At 37.7% G+C, this 17,898-nt stretch overlaps 1 long non-coding RNA gene across 5 annotated transcripts in view; it reads right to left on the bottom strand.

Moving 5' to 3' along the window:
* Positions 1–4,467: 4,467 nt before the first annotated feature.
* Positions 4,468–17,898, bottom strand: part of LOC141614867 (uncharacterized) — a 30,969-nt gene continuing 17,538 nt past the window's right edge. For 3 of the 5 annotated variants that reach the window (XR_012529424.1, XR_012529427.1, XR_012529426.1), the window contains one exon: positions 4,637–4,791. This is a non-coding gene — a long non-coding RNA (uncharacterized LOC141614867). Of the gene's footprint in view, positions 4,792–17,898 lie in introns of all 5 variants that reach the window. The other 2 variants (XR_012529428.1, XR_012529425.1) reach the window with 2 other exon arrangements.

Raw genomic sequence — 17,898 nt, 5'->3', positions numbered from 1 at the left:
CCCATAGCATGTGCCACAACAGTTTCAAGCCTGCACACAAGCAGGCATAAACAAACATTAAGAAAAAAAGAGTTCAAAAGTATAATTACAAAACTTGCACCACACAAAGCCAAGTCCCCAGAAAATATGATTAAGAAACTTTTAAGAGAGGTCAATCCTCTCCACAGCAGCACTCTGACCGTTGCCTTGCTCCCCATGTTCTGTCTGCTCCTCTAACGCAGGTACCTGAACAGCTTCAGGAACCATAGCAGCATCACCAACAGCCTCCTCCGCCAGGATCACCTCTACAACATTGGCTCCAGAGATAGTTTCAGAGATGTCCATGGCAAGAAATTCAGGTTCCGGATTGGCAACCTCAGCATCGGCAGGAAAAAGAGCACTCAAATCCATACCATTGGAGAAAGCACGGGCAAATTCCGCCTGCTCCTCCTCCAATTTCCAGGAAGTGTGCCTCCCTTCGGTGTAAGCTCGGAAGCAATCAATCCTCCCATTAAAGGTGGTGTAGGCTCCGACATATTTGGCCAGCTCAGCCATCTCTTCAGCACGGGCCTCAGCTTTTGTCAGCCCAGTGGTCAGAACATGGCTAGCCTCCTGCGTCCTAGCAAGCTAGTCCTTGGCTGCCTCCTTCTCCCTCTTGGCCTCATAGAGTTGCTCCCTCAGTTTAGCACATGTGGCCGTGAGCTCCTTGTTCTTCCCCACAGACGCCAAGCATTCAGTCTTGGCTCTTTTCAGCATCTTGCGGAGGTAAAGAGATGATTGGAGAGCCTGGAGCACATGAGGAGACCATCAGTCAGAAAGAAAGTTGGGATATTTGAAACAAGAGACATGGGCAGCAGAAAGCAGATTTACAAGGAAGCATTGTTCAGCAGCCAGGTCAATCATCTCCTGGGGATCAGTCTCATCAAACATTTGGGTGCAGGTTGGTGTCAAGAGCCGCTTCAATTAGGGCCAGTAGCTGACACGTTCAGCATCCCCAAAGCCAGCAGGAAGACGAATTAACTGATCATCAGCACGAGTTGGAGAACCAGGAGCAAGGGATATGGGAGTGACCTCAATAGGCTCAGGAGTAGGTCTAGCAGCAGACCTCCTTTTAGAGGAGGCAGGTGAGGGTGTGGACTCAGCAGTCCTTTTCCTTGCCTGACGCATCAGGATCTCAGAGGCAGTAGGGCGTGTGCTTCCTACAAAAACACCAGAGCATAGATATGGGTATTCGAAGTAAATAGCTGCAGAGACAAGCAAGAGTCAGAAACAAGTGCTTACCAGAAGACGTGGTCTCTTCAGCATCATAATTGTCAAGGCCAGAGAGCAGAGCAGGGAACGTCCTTTGTTCTTCAGGGATAGAGAAGAGCTTGGCAACAGAGGTGTCCTCGTCCTCAGACTTTTCAGGGTTGTTGAGTTCTGCAGCGAATCACAGGGTAAGAAAGGTGAGTAGCAGAAGAAATCAGAAAAAAAAAAAAAAAAAATGCAAGCATACTTACTCTTAGCCAGGATCAAGTGTTCCAAGAGGTAGTCGGCATGTAGAGGGATGGAATCAAGCTTGATGTAAAAGAACCCCTCATACCAACCATTGTCTTTGCTTTTGGCTGCAGACTGAAGGAAGTTTTCAGTCTTCTCCATGGCCCTAAAAGTGTATTGGCCGTTCCTAAGTGACCGACACTCAAACCTGTGGGCCAGATTTGATAGCCCGATCTCAGCATCCAGACTATTGTTAAGGGTGACAGTGGATATGAGGAACCTCCATGCATATGGAGCGATTTGGACCATAGGGCAAAGAGTTCAAACAGATAAAATAAAAATTTGAGACCAAGGACGAAAGGGTACGTTTACAAGCAGATCCACCCCTCACGTGAGGCGTCAGCTTTCTGACCAGGGCCAGGGATGTGAATCACCACATCGTCACCTAGACCCAGGAGAGATAGAAGAGATTTTATTCTGGGGATGTCATTTTGGGTCAGGGTAGAGTCAAAAAAGTGTGGTTTTTTGAGGATGCCTTGGGAGGGGAAGACGTCATCCTCGACGAGATCGATGGTGGCGGACGAAGAAGTTGCGAAACATGTTTTTGCCATAGTAAAATGAAGAAAAAAGAGAAGTAAAAGTACGTGGAAGACGAAAAGAGAAGGCGGCGTTGACGGCGAGAAGAAGATGGGGAGACGGATTTGGGAAATCGAGGTTTTGAGAGTTTTGAGGAGGTGAAATGATTGATGAGGGAGAGAGAGGGGAGACGAGTGAGATTAAATAGGGGAAAGTAGTTGGAGGATTTAAAATGTGAATTGGAAAGAGTATGCGGAAATTTATTCAACGGTACATTGCAATTTCCCGCTCAATTATCAAGAAGTGATTTTCGCGAAAAATTGGGGGCAAACTGTTAGGCCCAAACTTTGGATATGGGCTGAGCCAGGAAAGCAGATCAGGAGGCAGAGTAACCAGGAGGCAGAGCAGTAGCAGCGTACATTGAAGAGGTGGAGCCGGACTTGGATACACTTGTATTCACGGGCAAAATATGGGAATCCAACTTGTTACCATATTCTGAATACGAAAAGTCACTAATGGAAAAAAAAACCCCTATTGCGTCAGTTGTAGAGGGCCTTTTGCGTCAGTTTAGGCCTGACGTATATCGAGGGGTCGTATTTGCTATGCGTCAGTTGTGGAACTGACGCAAAAAGTTCACCATTTGCGTCAGTTGTATTTAAAAACCGACGTAAAAAAAGAACTGTTTGCGTCAGTTATGTTTTAAAAACTGACGCAATTGTATGTACAACCGACGCAAATGCTTCAACATTTGCATCAGTTCTTTATAGAACCGATGCTTTTTCTTTATTTTTTGCGTCATTTGTTATCATAACTGATGCAATTGATATTTTGTTTTAGGGCCAATTCATTTTTCTCATTTGCATCATTTCTTTCAAGAACCGACGCAATTTATTAATGCTTTTTTATATAAAAATTTGCTGCTGAAATTATATGAAACTCACAATCTGAAAACCACAAACGCAAGATGATTTGATAATTAACAACAAATATCTTTTTACAAACCGATTATTCCAAGTCAATTACCTAAAGATCTTTAACCAACTAACCTATCAACAAAAATATAAAACAATGTTTCATCAACGACTCCACTTTCAAATCCATACTTATCCATAAGAGTATCCTTGCCATATTGATAATTGAATCCAAAGGCAGCCAGTGTCACTGAAATTCTTCCTTAGCAACTCGTACTCCTTGATCTTCACTTTAGCCTTGTCACCTCTTATCATCACACATCAAGCAATATTTTCATCAAGGCTGATACAAAAAATATTTTCATTAAGGCTGATACAAAAAAAAAAACATTTTCATCAAGCCAATTTTAGTGTTCGATTTTGTATGGGGAAGTTCAAGTTCACTGATTACTATGGGATTTAAATGCATGATATGTTAGATCAGATTCGCCAACAACTTCAAAATCATCCAATCAATGGATATGATATACAATAACTGCCTATTACGTCTCAGTGTCTTACTTTGAGCCTTTGAGGTGCATATAATACTCGGCACATGCATCAATTAACGAGCACTTCTCTTCAGCTCTTCAGCACTGTATTTCGTCCCAAAACATCTTACTATTTCCATGTTCGGATTGATCAAGTACCTATACATTCCAATATGATAATTAAATTATTAAATGACTCCTGTGAGATGTTCACAATGACAAGCATTAGAAGCAATGAAAATTACATAAGATGAGTATACCCCTCATGAATATTTTGGAATGGTTTTGAGGGAGTGGAGATGACCAACACTGCTGGTCGACCAGGTCTCACACGCGGCAGTAGATGGTCTAAGACAATTTGTAGAAACCTCGAGATCAGCTCTGTCAAAATTGATCTAGAGTTCGGTGAACTCCCAAGCCCGCGCCAATGATGTTAACGCATAAAGGAATAGTACATGGCATGCAAAAAAAAATATTCGTCTTTCCTAAATGCTCAACTTTTCTGAAATCCGTGGATTTCCACCTTAGTTTTCAGAACCCCAAATTAAAGTTCAATAGTATTACACTATTACCTCAAGAGATGGATTTCTACATCTGGAATAGAACTATTACCTGCATATTTAGTGAATTACAGCAACCAAGACGTCCAATGATGTGCCATAGCTAAGTTGTTGAATAAATTAAAGTAGTCACCTTTATGTCAATAAATAATATAAACCGTTGTCGAAATATGGTCGTGATTTAGTGTAACGTTTGAGGGAGAGAGCTATAGCTTCAAGCCTACAGTCGAATTCAAAAAAAGAGCAATTATTAGGATTAAAGCAGACAACTTTGAAAGATACAAATCCGCAGGTTCGGAAATGAAAATCTTACCGAATGCAAAGGAATGATCAATTTTGCAGCTGGTTGTGACTTCAAAATTATTCAAAGGTTTGTTGAAAACAATCATATCATTCGCAAACCACAAATAACACCCTTAAAACAAATTATTCAATGGTGAGGACGTTAGGGTTGAGAGTGTGTGAGAGTGACAAGGTTGGAAAAGGAAAAATGAATGGGGATTTCCGATAAGCTTTTATTTCATTCTTTAATGAGTATAAATGGCCACGGTTATAGAGTAAACCGTAGCCTTTTGCTTTTATCACTGGAGTCACTCCAGCAGCAGCAATCAAGCCAACAACATTTCACCAGCAGCACACACACAGTAGCCAATGTGTTGCAAAGGTTGAAAGTTTGAAAGATGATCTTTATATCAAAAACATAAGATGCCTAAGCAAATGTTTGTTGCGACATGTCATACAAGATTGCTAGCCTGCAAACTTTGTACATTTAATTTGCAAATGTCATAGCGATAAGACTCATAACTTATTCATTGTTAATAATATCAGTCATAACTCATAACTTTACTGTCACACCCTTGTACCATACTTGATAGAGCTGAGGAATAGAAATGCTAGTGTATCAATGCTAGGATTATTTATTGTATCGAATGATTTTAATGTCAAAAAGAAGTGAAATTTGACAAACAAACAATAAAATTTGTCTAATTGTAAAATACCAGTGGACCAAAATCAATTAAATGAACTGGTCGGACTATGTTTTTCGGTTACTTGTCGTTAGGAGCACCTAGACCAAAACAATATTTATAACTTTACAAACTACTCTACTATTAGTAAAGAGGTAAGTAAAGGTCGGATCCCAAGGGACGGGTATTGATGTAGGATTTTCGATTGCAAGTAGTGGTGTCTAAGGGTGTCACAATTTGGGTTGAGATAAGAAGATCACTAAACTAAATAACAATGTAAGCAAACAAGCAAGATGATTAAAATGAGATGTAAACAATTGATTAAAAGCACTAGGGTGTCATGGGTTCATAGGGGATTCATGGGATTTGATCATAAAAACATGTTTTCAACTAGATGCAAGCAATTATTGTTAAGATGGGATCGAGTTAGTGTATATCTTACAATCCCTAGGAAGGTTTGGGTCCCGGAGCTGAATCAATTAGATTGTACATCACCTACAAGTTGACTTAATCCTCCTTATCCAACTATATGCTGTTGGGATTCATTAATCTCATTCGTTTACATATTGAATATGTAAATAATTAATTTAGTCATAAAATTAATTCAAGATCTTATGCATGCAAAACAAATACAAGAGTAAGGAGAAAATCGGTTCCTTACATGTGATATTTCGGATATTTGGGCACTAGTAAGGTCACCTACCTTACTTAGTTCTTCAGCTTTCCTTATGGATGAACAAGATTCAAGTATAGAATCTCTCCCCAAGGATTGTACCAAGATAATACCCTTAATAATTTAAATTAATATGAGACTAGTATTAATAAAAACTACCTTAAAATAGACACAAAATAATTTGCATTTTGCTCTTGAAAATTTCGGTCAAGAGGAGGTATTTTGTGAGAATTTGCTCTCTTATTCTTTCTCAAAGTGTAGAGTAATTTTTTATGCAACACTAGAAAAATACAACATGTATATTTTCAATCTTATAGAATGATAATATAAGAGAAAACACCCTTTATTTTCTCTTTGGGAAACCGGGTAGGAGGGGAGTGGGGAGCCAATGCATGAAGCCAACTTTCTTCCCAAGAAGAGTAGGCTTGCATGGCTACATATAGGTAGGTTATCATTGTGTTTCCAATTGTTTAAAATATAAAAACACAACCCTAATACTCCCTCCACTAAAACCGGTTTCTACCCATAAAATGGAGGTCCATTTTATTTTTATCATTTGTCAATTGTGACATATGTGACATGTTACTTGACATGTTACATTATAATGTATTTTTAACATATTAAAAATCATCATATAATTAAATATATCACATACAAAAATAATTAGTAATTCATAATTACTTGTACCAAAGTGGGTCTTATAATTATAAACTACAACAACTTGTATTTATAATAAATTATTCATTCTATTTTTAATTGTTTCATAAACAATAAATTAATCTAAGTAAAAAAACAATTCGATTACTTAGACCGGATCTTATTTAATCAAATTACAATAAGACACGTAATTTTACTCACAAAATCACTCGTCAATTTTAAGGAATTTAATTAACCAGTATCAGTATACGATTAATTAAATAATCAATTAAGAGCATTACCCTATAGGTATGACCTTACGGGATCAACTGGTCACCACCGTCGCAGGACAGTAATGTCAAACTTTAGTCAGCCAATCATTACCGATATGTGTGGACCAGTTGACTAAGAAGTATTACTTTCCCTCATGTATTCTTAATATGAGATTTAAACATGTGATCATCATGATCGACAATTGTGATTGCATTATTGTCGGGGACACTTACTCCAACAATCTCCCACTTGTCCTCGACAAGTGTGCGTCACCAATTCTCTTGTCTTATTACTATCTCTCACTCAATGCAAGGTGTCTTTCGGGTCGTACTTGCAAGTGATCATATCGAGAGTGGTTTCCTCGATTTGGAGAACAACTGATTGACCGGAATTATCTGCCATAGATACCTTCCGAGCGTGGCCACGCATTTCCAGTTCATTGCTCCTCGAGTTGCCCTGAGATATTGTTTTAACCCTGACAAAGGTGTGGACAATTCCTATCGCACTATTCCCTTCGACTAGCCACAGCTCATCATAACCCAAAATAATCCCTTTAACCCCATTTACGAAGGTCGTAGGATCATAAATCAAAGTTACTCTGAAATTGTGCCACCTTGGGCGAACAGTTTTTAGTCAAAAGAATCGACTCATTAGAATACTATAGTAGTTCTTGCCACGACCAGGCTATATAAATTTGCCAGAACTCTATAAGCGGTCATAAGGCCCGACAAAGTGTTCCTAACAGTCTGCCTATGTGATCGACTAGTCATCTCACATGACTCTATGTCACTTGAACTTTCCATGAATCGCATCACACTCTAGTCACTTCGAGACGTCACCCCATACAAGTGACTATGGGAGAATACCATGTTAATCCGGGTTCACTTTAGCGGGGTTCAATATTGTCTCCACAACCCGTTTGGATGTAACAAAGTATAAAAGGAGTTTTTAGATAAAAACTCGAACGACAAATGTGATTATCACATATAAATAGTCAATACCTGATTACTACTTCATATTCTTATAATCTAATTTGATCATGTATGTAGTTGTTCATTTCAATCCAATTGAAATGGCATGACTCATCATGTTAAGCCTATAAGAAGGCTTTGGTTAGTAGGTTTTATCAACTTCTTATACCTTACTTAACCTTACTACATACTCGTTTTCCTTTGTAATGTATACATTTGCATTACAAAACTTTCTGAGTACGTGTCTAGATCCAATTTAGACATAAGCTCTCTAGTCATAGAACAGCTCCCACTATTTTCACAGTGTGCGGGACCCATCCCTCTCGCACATCTCATGATTGCAAGTGTACTCAATTTTCGTTGTAAGCATCTCTCATTGTTCTTTATTGCCTAGAACGATTCTAACAAATCCATTTCTTTAAATAACATAGCCACAATGGTTCCTTAACCATCTTTAGGTGTTTTGAATACGGTTTTTCTCCGAAACCTTATACAATCTCAACAGTCATTAGTGTAAGCCCTTACACAAATTTGTGAATTGCATCAAAAACACTTAACTTTACATCCTTAATGCTTCCTCAAGCACTTAAGGATAATCTATATGGCTACTAGGTAACTATTACTTAAATTCGATTTGAAACAATTCATCATACTCAAAGTATATGAAGTGTTATACATCATTACTCATTTAATTGATCCGGCAGCGGAAGCAAATGGAATCAATCAAATATGTTCAACTCGATTGAACTAGTCATGAATCTTATCAACATAAGAACTCTTATATGATGCTAACATCATATAGATTTATCTCCATAAATCCAGATATTATAGATGTATTATATTTCTCCAAGTCTTAAATCATTACCAATGATCAATATGTCATCCACATATTAGACTAATTAAAATTACCGTAACTCCCACTAAACTCCATGTATAAACACAACTTCTCGACTTATCGAGAAAAGTTTTATAACATGATCAAAACATTGATTCCAACTCATTGATGTCCTACTTAAGACCCTCTCTTAAGTTTCACATTATCTTAGGATTGCAAGAATCTACAAAACTCAAGACATGTATTGAATACATTCCTTCTAATTGAAGAAGTGGGTTTTAGATTCACTCCCTATATATCTCATAATGAAACACAATCCCTAAGAAGATCCAAATAGACTTAAGCATTTCAACTAGTGCAAAACCTTTTCCACCAATCGAGCTTTGATATCTAACAATTCACTTGGAATCTATTTCGGATTTTCATGGCTCTAAGCCTTGTATTGAGTTGTGACTTAAACACTCTCATGTAAGTCATATATTCATTACTTTCCAGAAGTAACTTGAATCAAACAATTTCTTTGTAAGTTGTAAGCTCTTTACTTTCTTAAAAGTAACATGAATTCATTATCTTCAACAAGTGATGAATTTAACCTCCTAGGTTTCGAGGAAACAACGTCATGTAGCCAAGAAAATACAGTTTCTTGCGACATACAATTTTTGACACAATTCTTTTGTGGCTCTTGAATATTTTCTCCCACTGTCTTCTAGAAATAAACTCGTATTCTAGAAAGACAGCTTCACGAGCCACAAACCCGTTGTACTCGTGATTATTGTAAGGAAAAATGAGCATTTGTTTCTTGTGAAAACTTACAAGCATGGTACCTTATTTTTTCATATCTCATATGAATCGATTTAGATTTAGTGGTAAAAATAAATTTAGACAAAACGATAAAATCCCCAAAAGGATCAAGTAACTCAAAGTAACTTGATTACAGTCCAAACCATATCGAATAAGGTTTGATATTTTCATTTAACCACACCTTATCCCATAATGCGCGCTAAAAGAAATTAACTTGTGATACTATATCACATTTTCTTTGGCTTATATCAAAGTCTTCACTTTGATAATCCCATCACGACTAAATAGTGATTCCTAGAACTCTTTGAACTTCTTCAAAGATTTCTCTTTTTACCTTATTAAGTGAACACATTAGTGTCAACTTAAATAGTTGGTAAAAGAAAATGATCAACCTATTTTGGATCAATGATTTACATCCTCGATCTCCTTTTCAACCAAAAGCACGAGACATCTTGCTTTGAATACAAGATACGCATATACCATAAGATTAACAATCTAATAGTTCCAAGAGTACTCGATAACTTTTTGCGTTCATCATTCCAGAATTTAAGGTTTAATCTTGGGTTACCAATTTGAGTCTTGCATCATCTATATGATATATCATTCTAGTTTGGTTTAGAATATAATCACCTTGATATTGGGCTAGCCATACATCAAATCGTGGTGTATAGGGTCACAAAAGTGAAATCCCTTTTGAATCTTAACAAGATTATATTCTTATTTAGAGTTTATGCACTTAATAGTCATAATTAAGGTACAACTATAAACCCATAACTAGATTGATTACACAATGACTCTATTTCTCGACATCATTTGTTGCTAGTTGTCATATTCTAATCATCCTATGTATCAAATACAATGACGAAAACCACCATTGGTTTCTAATAATGACGAAGTAGTACTAGCAAAACTTATGTCAATCAAATAAACATTTAGAGAAGAAAGTGTAACACCCGCGAATTTTCCTTTTCTGACAGTTAAAATTTATTAAACCGTTTAACTATTTTGTTATGTATTTTTGAATTATTCTATTTAATTAATTTTATGTCAAATACGATTTTTATAAACCTATTATATAAAAACTCATTTTTATAAAAATACGTATTATTAAATTATGTTTTGAGGCATGATTTTTATAAGAATATATTTATTCTCATTTTTGTTCAGATAATAATAATGACCGCAATAATAATAATTTATGTCTTAAAATCCGTCTAGCATAAGACCGTCACAATTCTCTTCTAAGGATAAGTTTAAGTCGGACCAATCGTTGGTCGACAACACATACCTAGCTTTTTGTCCCACATTCAAATAATCATTTTTTTCTAATCCTCACTTTGACTCTCACATCCCGTCCCCACCTTCCCTTCATTTCCTTTCTTCTTTTTCCTTTCTTTTGCGTTTACCAGCAACAACAACAACTTCACCTGCAACATCATCATCAAACAATAGAACCGTACAAACACCATTTTTAAACCTTAAAACCCAGATTTCGGGCTCATTTCTTCACCATTCCCCTTAGTTTTTATACCATTCTTCTCCTTATTTCCTCCTTCATCTTTCAAGGTGAGAAAGACTCGATTTTGTGATGATTTCAGTTTTACCCGCCTCCTAAAGGTTCCGATTTTTAGCTCTTTTATTTCGTTTTCCTCCTTCTAGTTGAAGAAACCGAAGACCCGCATGGAGGCTCGCACTCTTTTGACGTTTTCCACGGAGATTTGAAGAGCAATGAGGTAACGGTGATAGGTTACTCGACAAAATGTCGATATTTCCGTCTTACATGTCGTTTTCATGCTCTTGTTTAATAAAGTCCAATTCTTTACACTTCCTTTCAATTGTTTGGTAAATGCCGTCTTGAATTTACGTTTGGAGTGGGCTGTGTCGAACTCGTGTTCTGTCGTGAGCTTTGTTTGCAGGGACTCAGTTTCTGACTCGGTCAGACGAATGAAATGACTGCACGGACTCGGTTTTGGGGACGGGTAGAATAGTCTCTCGGACCGTCTTATACTTGCCTGTGTATGTGACGGAATATGAAGTGGTGTGGATGGTGGTTGTAGGTAGTCAAGAGGTGGCGGTGTCAAGGTCACATACGGCCTGGTTGGGTCCATTTTGGGTGGCTGAATTGAGTGGTTAGACTCGGTTTTGGATGGGTCGTATGGGTTGTAGCTTGACTCTGTTTAGAACCGTGGTAGAGACTGGTTTGGCTTCCGTTTTTAGGGTCGTGTTGCAGGCTAGTCATGGATGGGCGGGTCTGTTTTAGTCGGGTGTTGGGTGGCCTGGTATGTGGGTTGGTTTTAGGTCGGTTATGGTGACGTGAGAGGTTGTGCTCGGCCGTGGCTGTAGACTGACCATGGGTGGCTGTAGCCATGGCAATGGTTGTGGGTTGTTTGGCCTCGACCATGACTCGGCCTTATCGAGTTGTGCTCACGGTTGGGAGTATACTCCTCCTTAGTCTCTTCTTGCTCTTGTGACTTAGTGAGTAGTTTTAGGAGTAGCATGTTTTGGGCTCATTCTTGCACAAACCTTGGACCCCCTGCAATTTATTGTGCGGGCTAATCAAGTCATGAGCATTGGGTTATAAATGTTCATTTTGGTGGGGTTGATTACATTTTTATATTGGGCTACACCGATTATAGGTGTTTTGGTGTCAATTTCGGGTCATTTGGGGTGCTTAAACGTCGTCTCGTATTTTATATAGGATAATTCGTTAAATATTGTTCATTATTTATATACATTTTCTCACATGATCAAATGTTTGGGTTCAACATGATTTAATGGTTGGGTTGTACATGAGTAATATGTTGGGCTTGACATGTCTTGTTTGTTGGGTTTAATATGATTCAATTATTGGATTTCTTTTAATTTATTTATTGGACTCATTTTGTCACTCGTATTGGATTGGTTTGCATTCCGTAATTCTCACATGACGTAAATTATACATTATCGCTCGTTATATTTTATTTGAATGACACGTTTCTATTTTAATATGAGTCCAATGTAATTATCCATGCCTTATGAGTAGTAAATGGTTTATCTTACAATTGAGTCATTTATAATTGAATGCTTGTCGTGCTTATTATAAATGGTTCATTTCCGTTTGTTTACATTTTTATTCAAGTGACAAATATTGAAGAAATGGGTGACCTATTCATGTCTATGAATTTAATTTGGCACGAAATGTCTTATTTGGATTACCATCGGCTCATTACATTATTAGTCTCTTTCCAAGTTGATTCGTATCGCTTGGTTGAGTCGTATTCTTATGATATATCTTTACGCCTTACTTGTGCCGTTCTGCCAAGTATTGGTTTACGCCGCTCTCGTGCCGTTCTGCCGGGAGTTGGTTGATTTATGTTTTTCCCGCCCCTTTCGGACTGTTCTGCCGATTGCGGGTTACCTCATACCGTATTCTGGTGACAATGCCTTTATGCTATACATTTTGCTTGACTTGTCTTTACGCCTCTTTCGGACTGTTCTGTCGATTGTGGGTTTAGCTCATATTTTTCCGCCTCTTTCGGACTGTTCTGCCGATTGTGGGTTCTCGACTTCCGTTCTGTCGATCGAGTCTTGGATGCGGACTGTTCTGCCGCATGTCGAATCGGGGACCGTTCTGCCCCGAGAGTCTGGCCAGATTTAGACTAGGACTGAGTCTTGGGAGTACCATTGTCGTCCTACCAGGGGAATTATATATTGATATATGAGTAGTAAAGGTCTTGCTTGGTTATAGTTATTGGTATTTGTCTTTCAACGTAAGAGTGATGCCTTGTGTTGTTTGTCTTGGTCCTATCGGATACTAGGGGTGAGCTATAAGCCCTCTAGTTGCGATATGATCGTTGGGATTGATGTTCCCATCCGTTCTTATGGTGAGATGCAAGCCATAAGTATGAATGTGACATTAGTAGCCACGTCCCGTGCGATGTTTGCTAATTGGTTTTCCAAATAATGGCTACGGTTTCTATTCTTGTAATTTGCATTGGTTGATCCCTTACTTAACTGCTTCACATGATTCGGATTCTAATCTCATATCTATGTTGTAATTTCTTGAAATGCGTACTTTTGCATAAATGACCGTATTCTCGTCTTTCATATTATTTAATGGTCTCCCGTGAACAGTTGAATCTTTATTATGCTAATGTTGGCCTATCTTGTTCCATCTCAATTATTTGCCATGTTTACATATAAATTTGATATTCTTATCTTTTGTATGTGTCTTATATGACTTACCTGTTTTAGTTCCTTGTTATGTTCGTTTTGACATTTTGTGGCTGAGAGAACCTTGAGTTACTCCCCACTGATTGTGGCGTTCATGTTTACATGAATGACAGGTATTAGTTGGTGCATTCCTGGGGGAAGACATGTGTGAGCTAGCGAGCACTTGGCCTTTTAGTCAGTTTATTAGGATTGTTTAGACTTGCTTTTTATTGTATTGTCATTCGAGGGATATCTTTTCCCTCACCTTGACTATCACGTTTGTATAATTTAAACTTTATTTCCGCATTCTTTGTTTGTGTTTGGTATTTTAATAAAACCGCGCTTTAAATTTTAAAAGTTTCAAAAATTCCCTATTTTCCGCTTGAATTTATAAGTTATATTTTCCGCTTTATCGCGGGGTGTCACAGTTGGTATCAGAGCCTATGTTGCTCCCGACGCACACACGTGTACCCCAAATTTAATTTGAACTTGACCTTAAATAATGAATGAGAGATGGGTAGACTTAAGGACCTAAGGTGGTAGTCTGTAGTGTGTCTGCTCTTTGTTAGGTTCTAACATGGTTTGTTGATTGTCTTTTAATAATTGTTGTGCCCTTGGATCAATGACCGTGAGCTTACCTATGTGGAGATCAAGACTTAGTGCCTAGTGCCGGGAACTGAAGATTTGTTCAACCTTTGAAGAATGCTTCTTCTTCCTCGAAGATATTCCTCCTTTTCTTTGTGTACCTTGCCTTATCCTTTATCTCTTGGTGCTCATCCTCCTTCTAAACTCTCTTCTGTTTTACTTTGAAAGCTACTCTTGTATTTCTTAACTTGTCCTTTGTTCCTTGCTTATCCTCCCTTAACGCCTTTTATAGTACTCTCTCTTTTGAGAAATGTTGACCTTGGTTGGGAAATTTGACTTCTGTGGAGTTTGTTTGTGTTTGACCCATAACCCTGGTTTTGAGAGAATTTGATGTTGGAAAGACTTAGGTAGTGTGATGAGACATACTTGATTTCTTATACCTAGTTCCTTGATAAAGTGAGTATAATTGATTGGTGGATTATGTGTGTTAAGAGTGAGTTGCCTATATTACTAGAGTTATAGAACTTGGCTTTGTTGTTTATATTTGGGATTTGAAGACTTAGTAGGTTGAGTTTTGTTACCTTAGGAGTAAACATGGAGTAAGGTTTATGATTTGTGTTTGGAAAGAGATACCTTTAGGACTTTGATAGCCATACTTAGACTGATGTTACCTTTTGATGTTTGTTGAGTATGAGTATAGCCTTGCTGGTAAGGTTGGTCTTGTTTTGTGGAAATCATGTGGATGTTTAGTGATTGGGAATTGTTGAATCACAAGTGTGGTAGATTACTTTGTTTCATGGAGTAGTTTAGATGTAAAGTGGCGTAAGTTATCTTGAGGAATCCTTGGGGGTAATGTTGTTGTGAGATTTATTTTATTAGGAAGTTTTCGAAATCGTTTAGGATGGTGTAGTGTTTGAGATTCGAGTACCGGGCGTTTCCTTGTTGTCTATTTCATCCTCTTCTTTGACCATAAGCGTTACCGTTCATACCTCTCTTCCTCGTTTCATCCTGCTCCTCTTTTAAGTTTGATGCTAGTAACCTATAAAACTCCATCTTTGACATTCTTATTGTTTTGACTTCAATTCTTACCCTATGAAGTTCATCATAGCTCTTTTTGTTGGTCAAGTTTGGACTCTCTTAGCGTACCTGGTATTTATGTTGTCTAAATTGCTTTTCATTTCATACAATTCCTAAATATTTCAAGCTACCAGTTTTGATTCGTTTTAAAGATTTGAAAATGAAAACTTGATCTAATTCCATATTTGTTCCTTGATTATAGACTTCTCTATCATGATTTTAAAGGCTAAACTTGATATTTCTTTAAATTTTAACCCATTTCGGTTAACTTTGATCTATTTATGATTTCTTTGTCAAAGTTTAATATTACATTTTCAGAAATTTGACTCCCTTTCGAATTTAAAAGAGAAACCTCTATTTCTATTTTGGCTTTTGCGAAAGAAAGTTTGAGTAGATTACCTTTTCTTTTGATTTTAACGTTGATCGGATGTTAGAACTCGTTATTGGAGACGTTTAATAACTTGTTCTACGCTTGTCGGCAAATGAGTTTTGTTTTAAATTTGTCTTTGACTTGGGAAGTTAACGTTCTTGTGTGCACGACAAGAGCAATTTCGTTCCATGAATGAGACTTACACTTTTGAAAACTCTTCATTAATATTTTTGAAAGTATTTTGGTTTTGATTTATACAAATGATTTGCCTTTCGACTTGGTTCTGTCGGAAAATTTTTAGTTGAAACTTTTGAAAGAATTTTTAATTCCTACAAGTAACCTTTTAACATTTTGGTTACCGATTTTAAAAGTCAAGTTTTATTCTTATATAAACTTTCACTTCAACTTTCAAGTTTCGAGGACGAAACTTTTTGAAAGATGGGGTGATTGTAACACCCGCGAATTTTCCTTTTCTGACAGTTAAAATTTATTAAACCGTTTAACTATTTTGTTATGTATTTTTGAATTATTCTATTTAATTAATTTTATGTCAAATACGATTTTTATAAACCTATTATATAAAAACTCATTTTTATAAAAATACGTATTATTAAATTATGTTTTGAGGCATGATTTTTATAAGAATATATTTATTCTCATTTTTGTTCAGATAATAATAATGACCGCAATAATAATAATTTATGTCTTAAAATCCGTCTAACATAAGACCGTCACAATTCTCTTCTAAGGATAAGTTTAAGTCGGACCAATCGTTGGTCGACAACACATACCTAGCTTTTTGTCCCACATTCAAATAATCATTTTTTTCTAATCCTCACTTTGACTCTCACATCCCGTCCCCACCTTCCCTTCATTTTCTTTCTTCTTTTTCCTTTCTTTTGCGTTTACCAGCAACAACAACAACTTCACCTGCAACATCATCATCAAACAATAGAACCGTACAAACACCATTTTTAAACCTTAAAACCCAGATTTCGGGCTCATTTCTTCACCATTCCCCTTAGTTTTTATACCATTGTTCTCCTTATTTCCTCCTTCATCTTTCAAGGTGAGAAAGACTCGATTTTGTGATGATTTCAGTTTGACCCGCCTCCTAAAGGTTCCGATTTTTAGCTCTTTTATTTCGTTTTCCTCCTTCTAGTTGAAGAAACCGAAGACCCGCATGGAGGCTCGCACTCTTTTGACGTTTTCCACGGAGATTTGAAGAGCAATGAGGTAACGGTGATAGGTTACTCGACAAAATGTCGATATTTCCGTCTTACATGTCGTTTTCATGCTCTTGTTTAATAAAGTCCAATTCTTTACACTTCCTTTCAATTGTTTGGTAAATGCCGTCTTGAATTTACGTTTGGAGTGGGCTGTGTCGAACTCGTGTTCTGTCGTGAGCTTTGTTTGCAGGGACTCAGTTTCTGACTCGGTCAGACGAATGAAATGACTGCACGGACTCGGTTTTGGGGACGGGTAGAATAGTCTCTCGGACCGTCTTGTACTTGCCTGTGTATGTGACGGAATATGAAGTGGTGTGGATGGTGGTTGTAGGTAGTCAAGAGGTGGCGGTGTCAAGGTCACATACGGCCTGGTTGGGTCCATTTTGGGTGGCTGAATTGAGTGGTTAGACTCGGTTTTGGATGGGTCGTATGGGTTGTAGCTTGACTCTGTTTAGAACCGTGGTAGAGACTGGTTTGGCTTCCGTTTTCAGGGTCGTGTTGCAGGCTAGTCATGGATGGGCGGGTCTGTTTTAGTCGGGTGTTGGGTGGCCTGGTATGTGGGTTGGTTTTAGGTCGGTTATGGTGACGTGAGAGGCTGTGCTCGGCCGTGGCTGTAGACTGACCATGGGTGGCTGTAGCCATGGCAATGGTTGTGGGTTGTTTGGCCTCGACCATGACTCGGCCTTATCGAGTTGTGCTCACGGTTGGGAGTATACTCCTCCTTAGTCTCTTCTTGCTCTTGTGACTTAGTGAGTAGTTTTAGGAGTAGCATGTTTTGGGCTCATTCTTGCACAAACCTTGGACCCCCTGCAATTTATTGTGCGGGCTAATCAAGTCATGAGCATTGGGTTATAAATGTTCATTTTGGTGGGGTTGATTACATTTTTATATTGGGCTACACCGATTATAGGTGTTTTGGTGTCAATTTCGGGTCATTTGGGGTGCTTAAACGTCGTCTCGTATTTTATATAGGATAATTCGTTAAATATTGTTCATTATTTATATACATTTTCTCACATGATCAAATGTTTGGGTTCAACATGATTTAATGGTTGGGTTGTACATGAGTAATATGTTGGGCTTGACATGTCTTGTTTGTTGGGTTTAATATGATTCAATTATTGGATTTCTTTTAATTTATTTATTGGACTCATTTTGTCACTCGTATTGGATTGGTTTGCATTCCGTAATTCTCACATGACGTAAATTATACATTATCGCTCGTTATATTTTATTTGAATGACACGTTTCTATTTTAAT

Source organism: Silene latifolia, chromosome 11, assembly GCF_048544455.1.
Source record: "Silene latifolia isolate original U9 population chromosome 11, ASM4854445v1, whole genome shotgun sequence".
Taxonomy (NCBI): Eukaryota; Viridiplantae; Streptophyta; class Magnoliopsida; order Caryophyllales; family Caryophyllaceae; genus Silene; species Silene latifolia.
The sequence above is the reverse complement of the archived record's forward strand: the minus strand, read 5'-3'. Positions and strand labels throughout refer to the sequence as shown.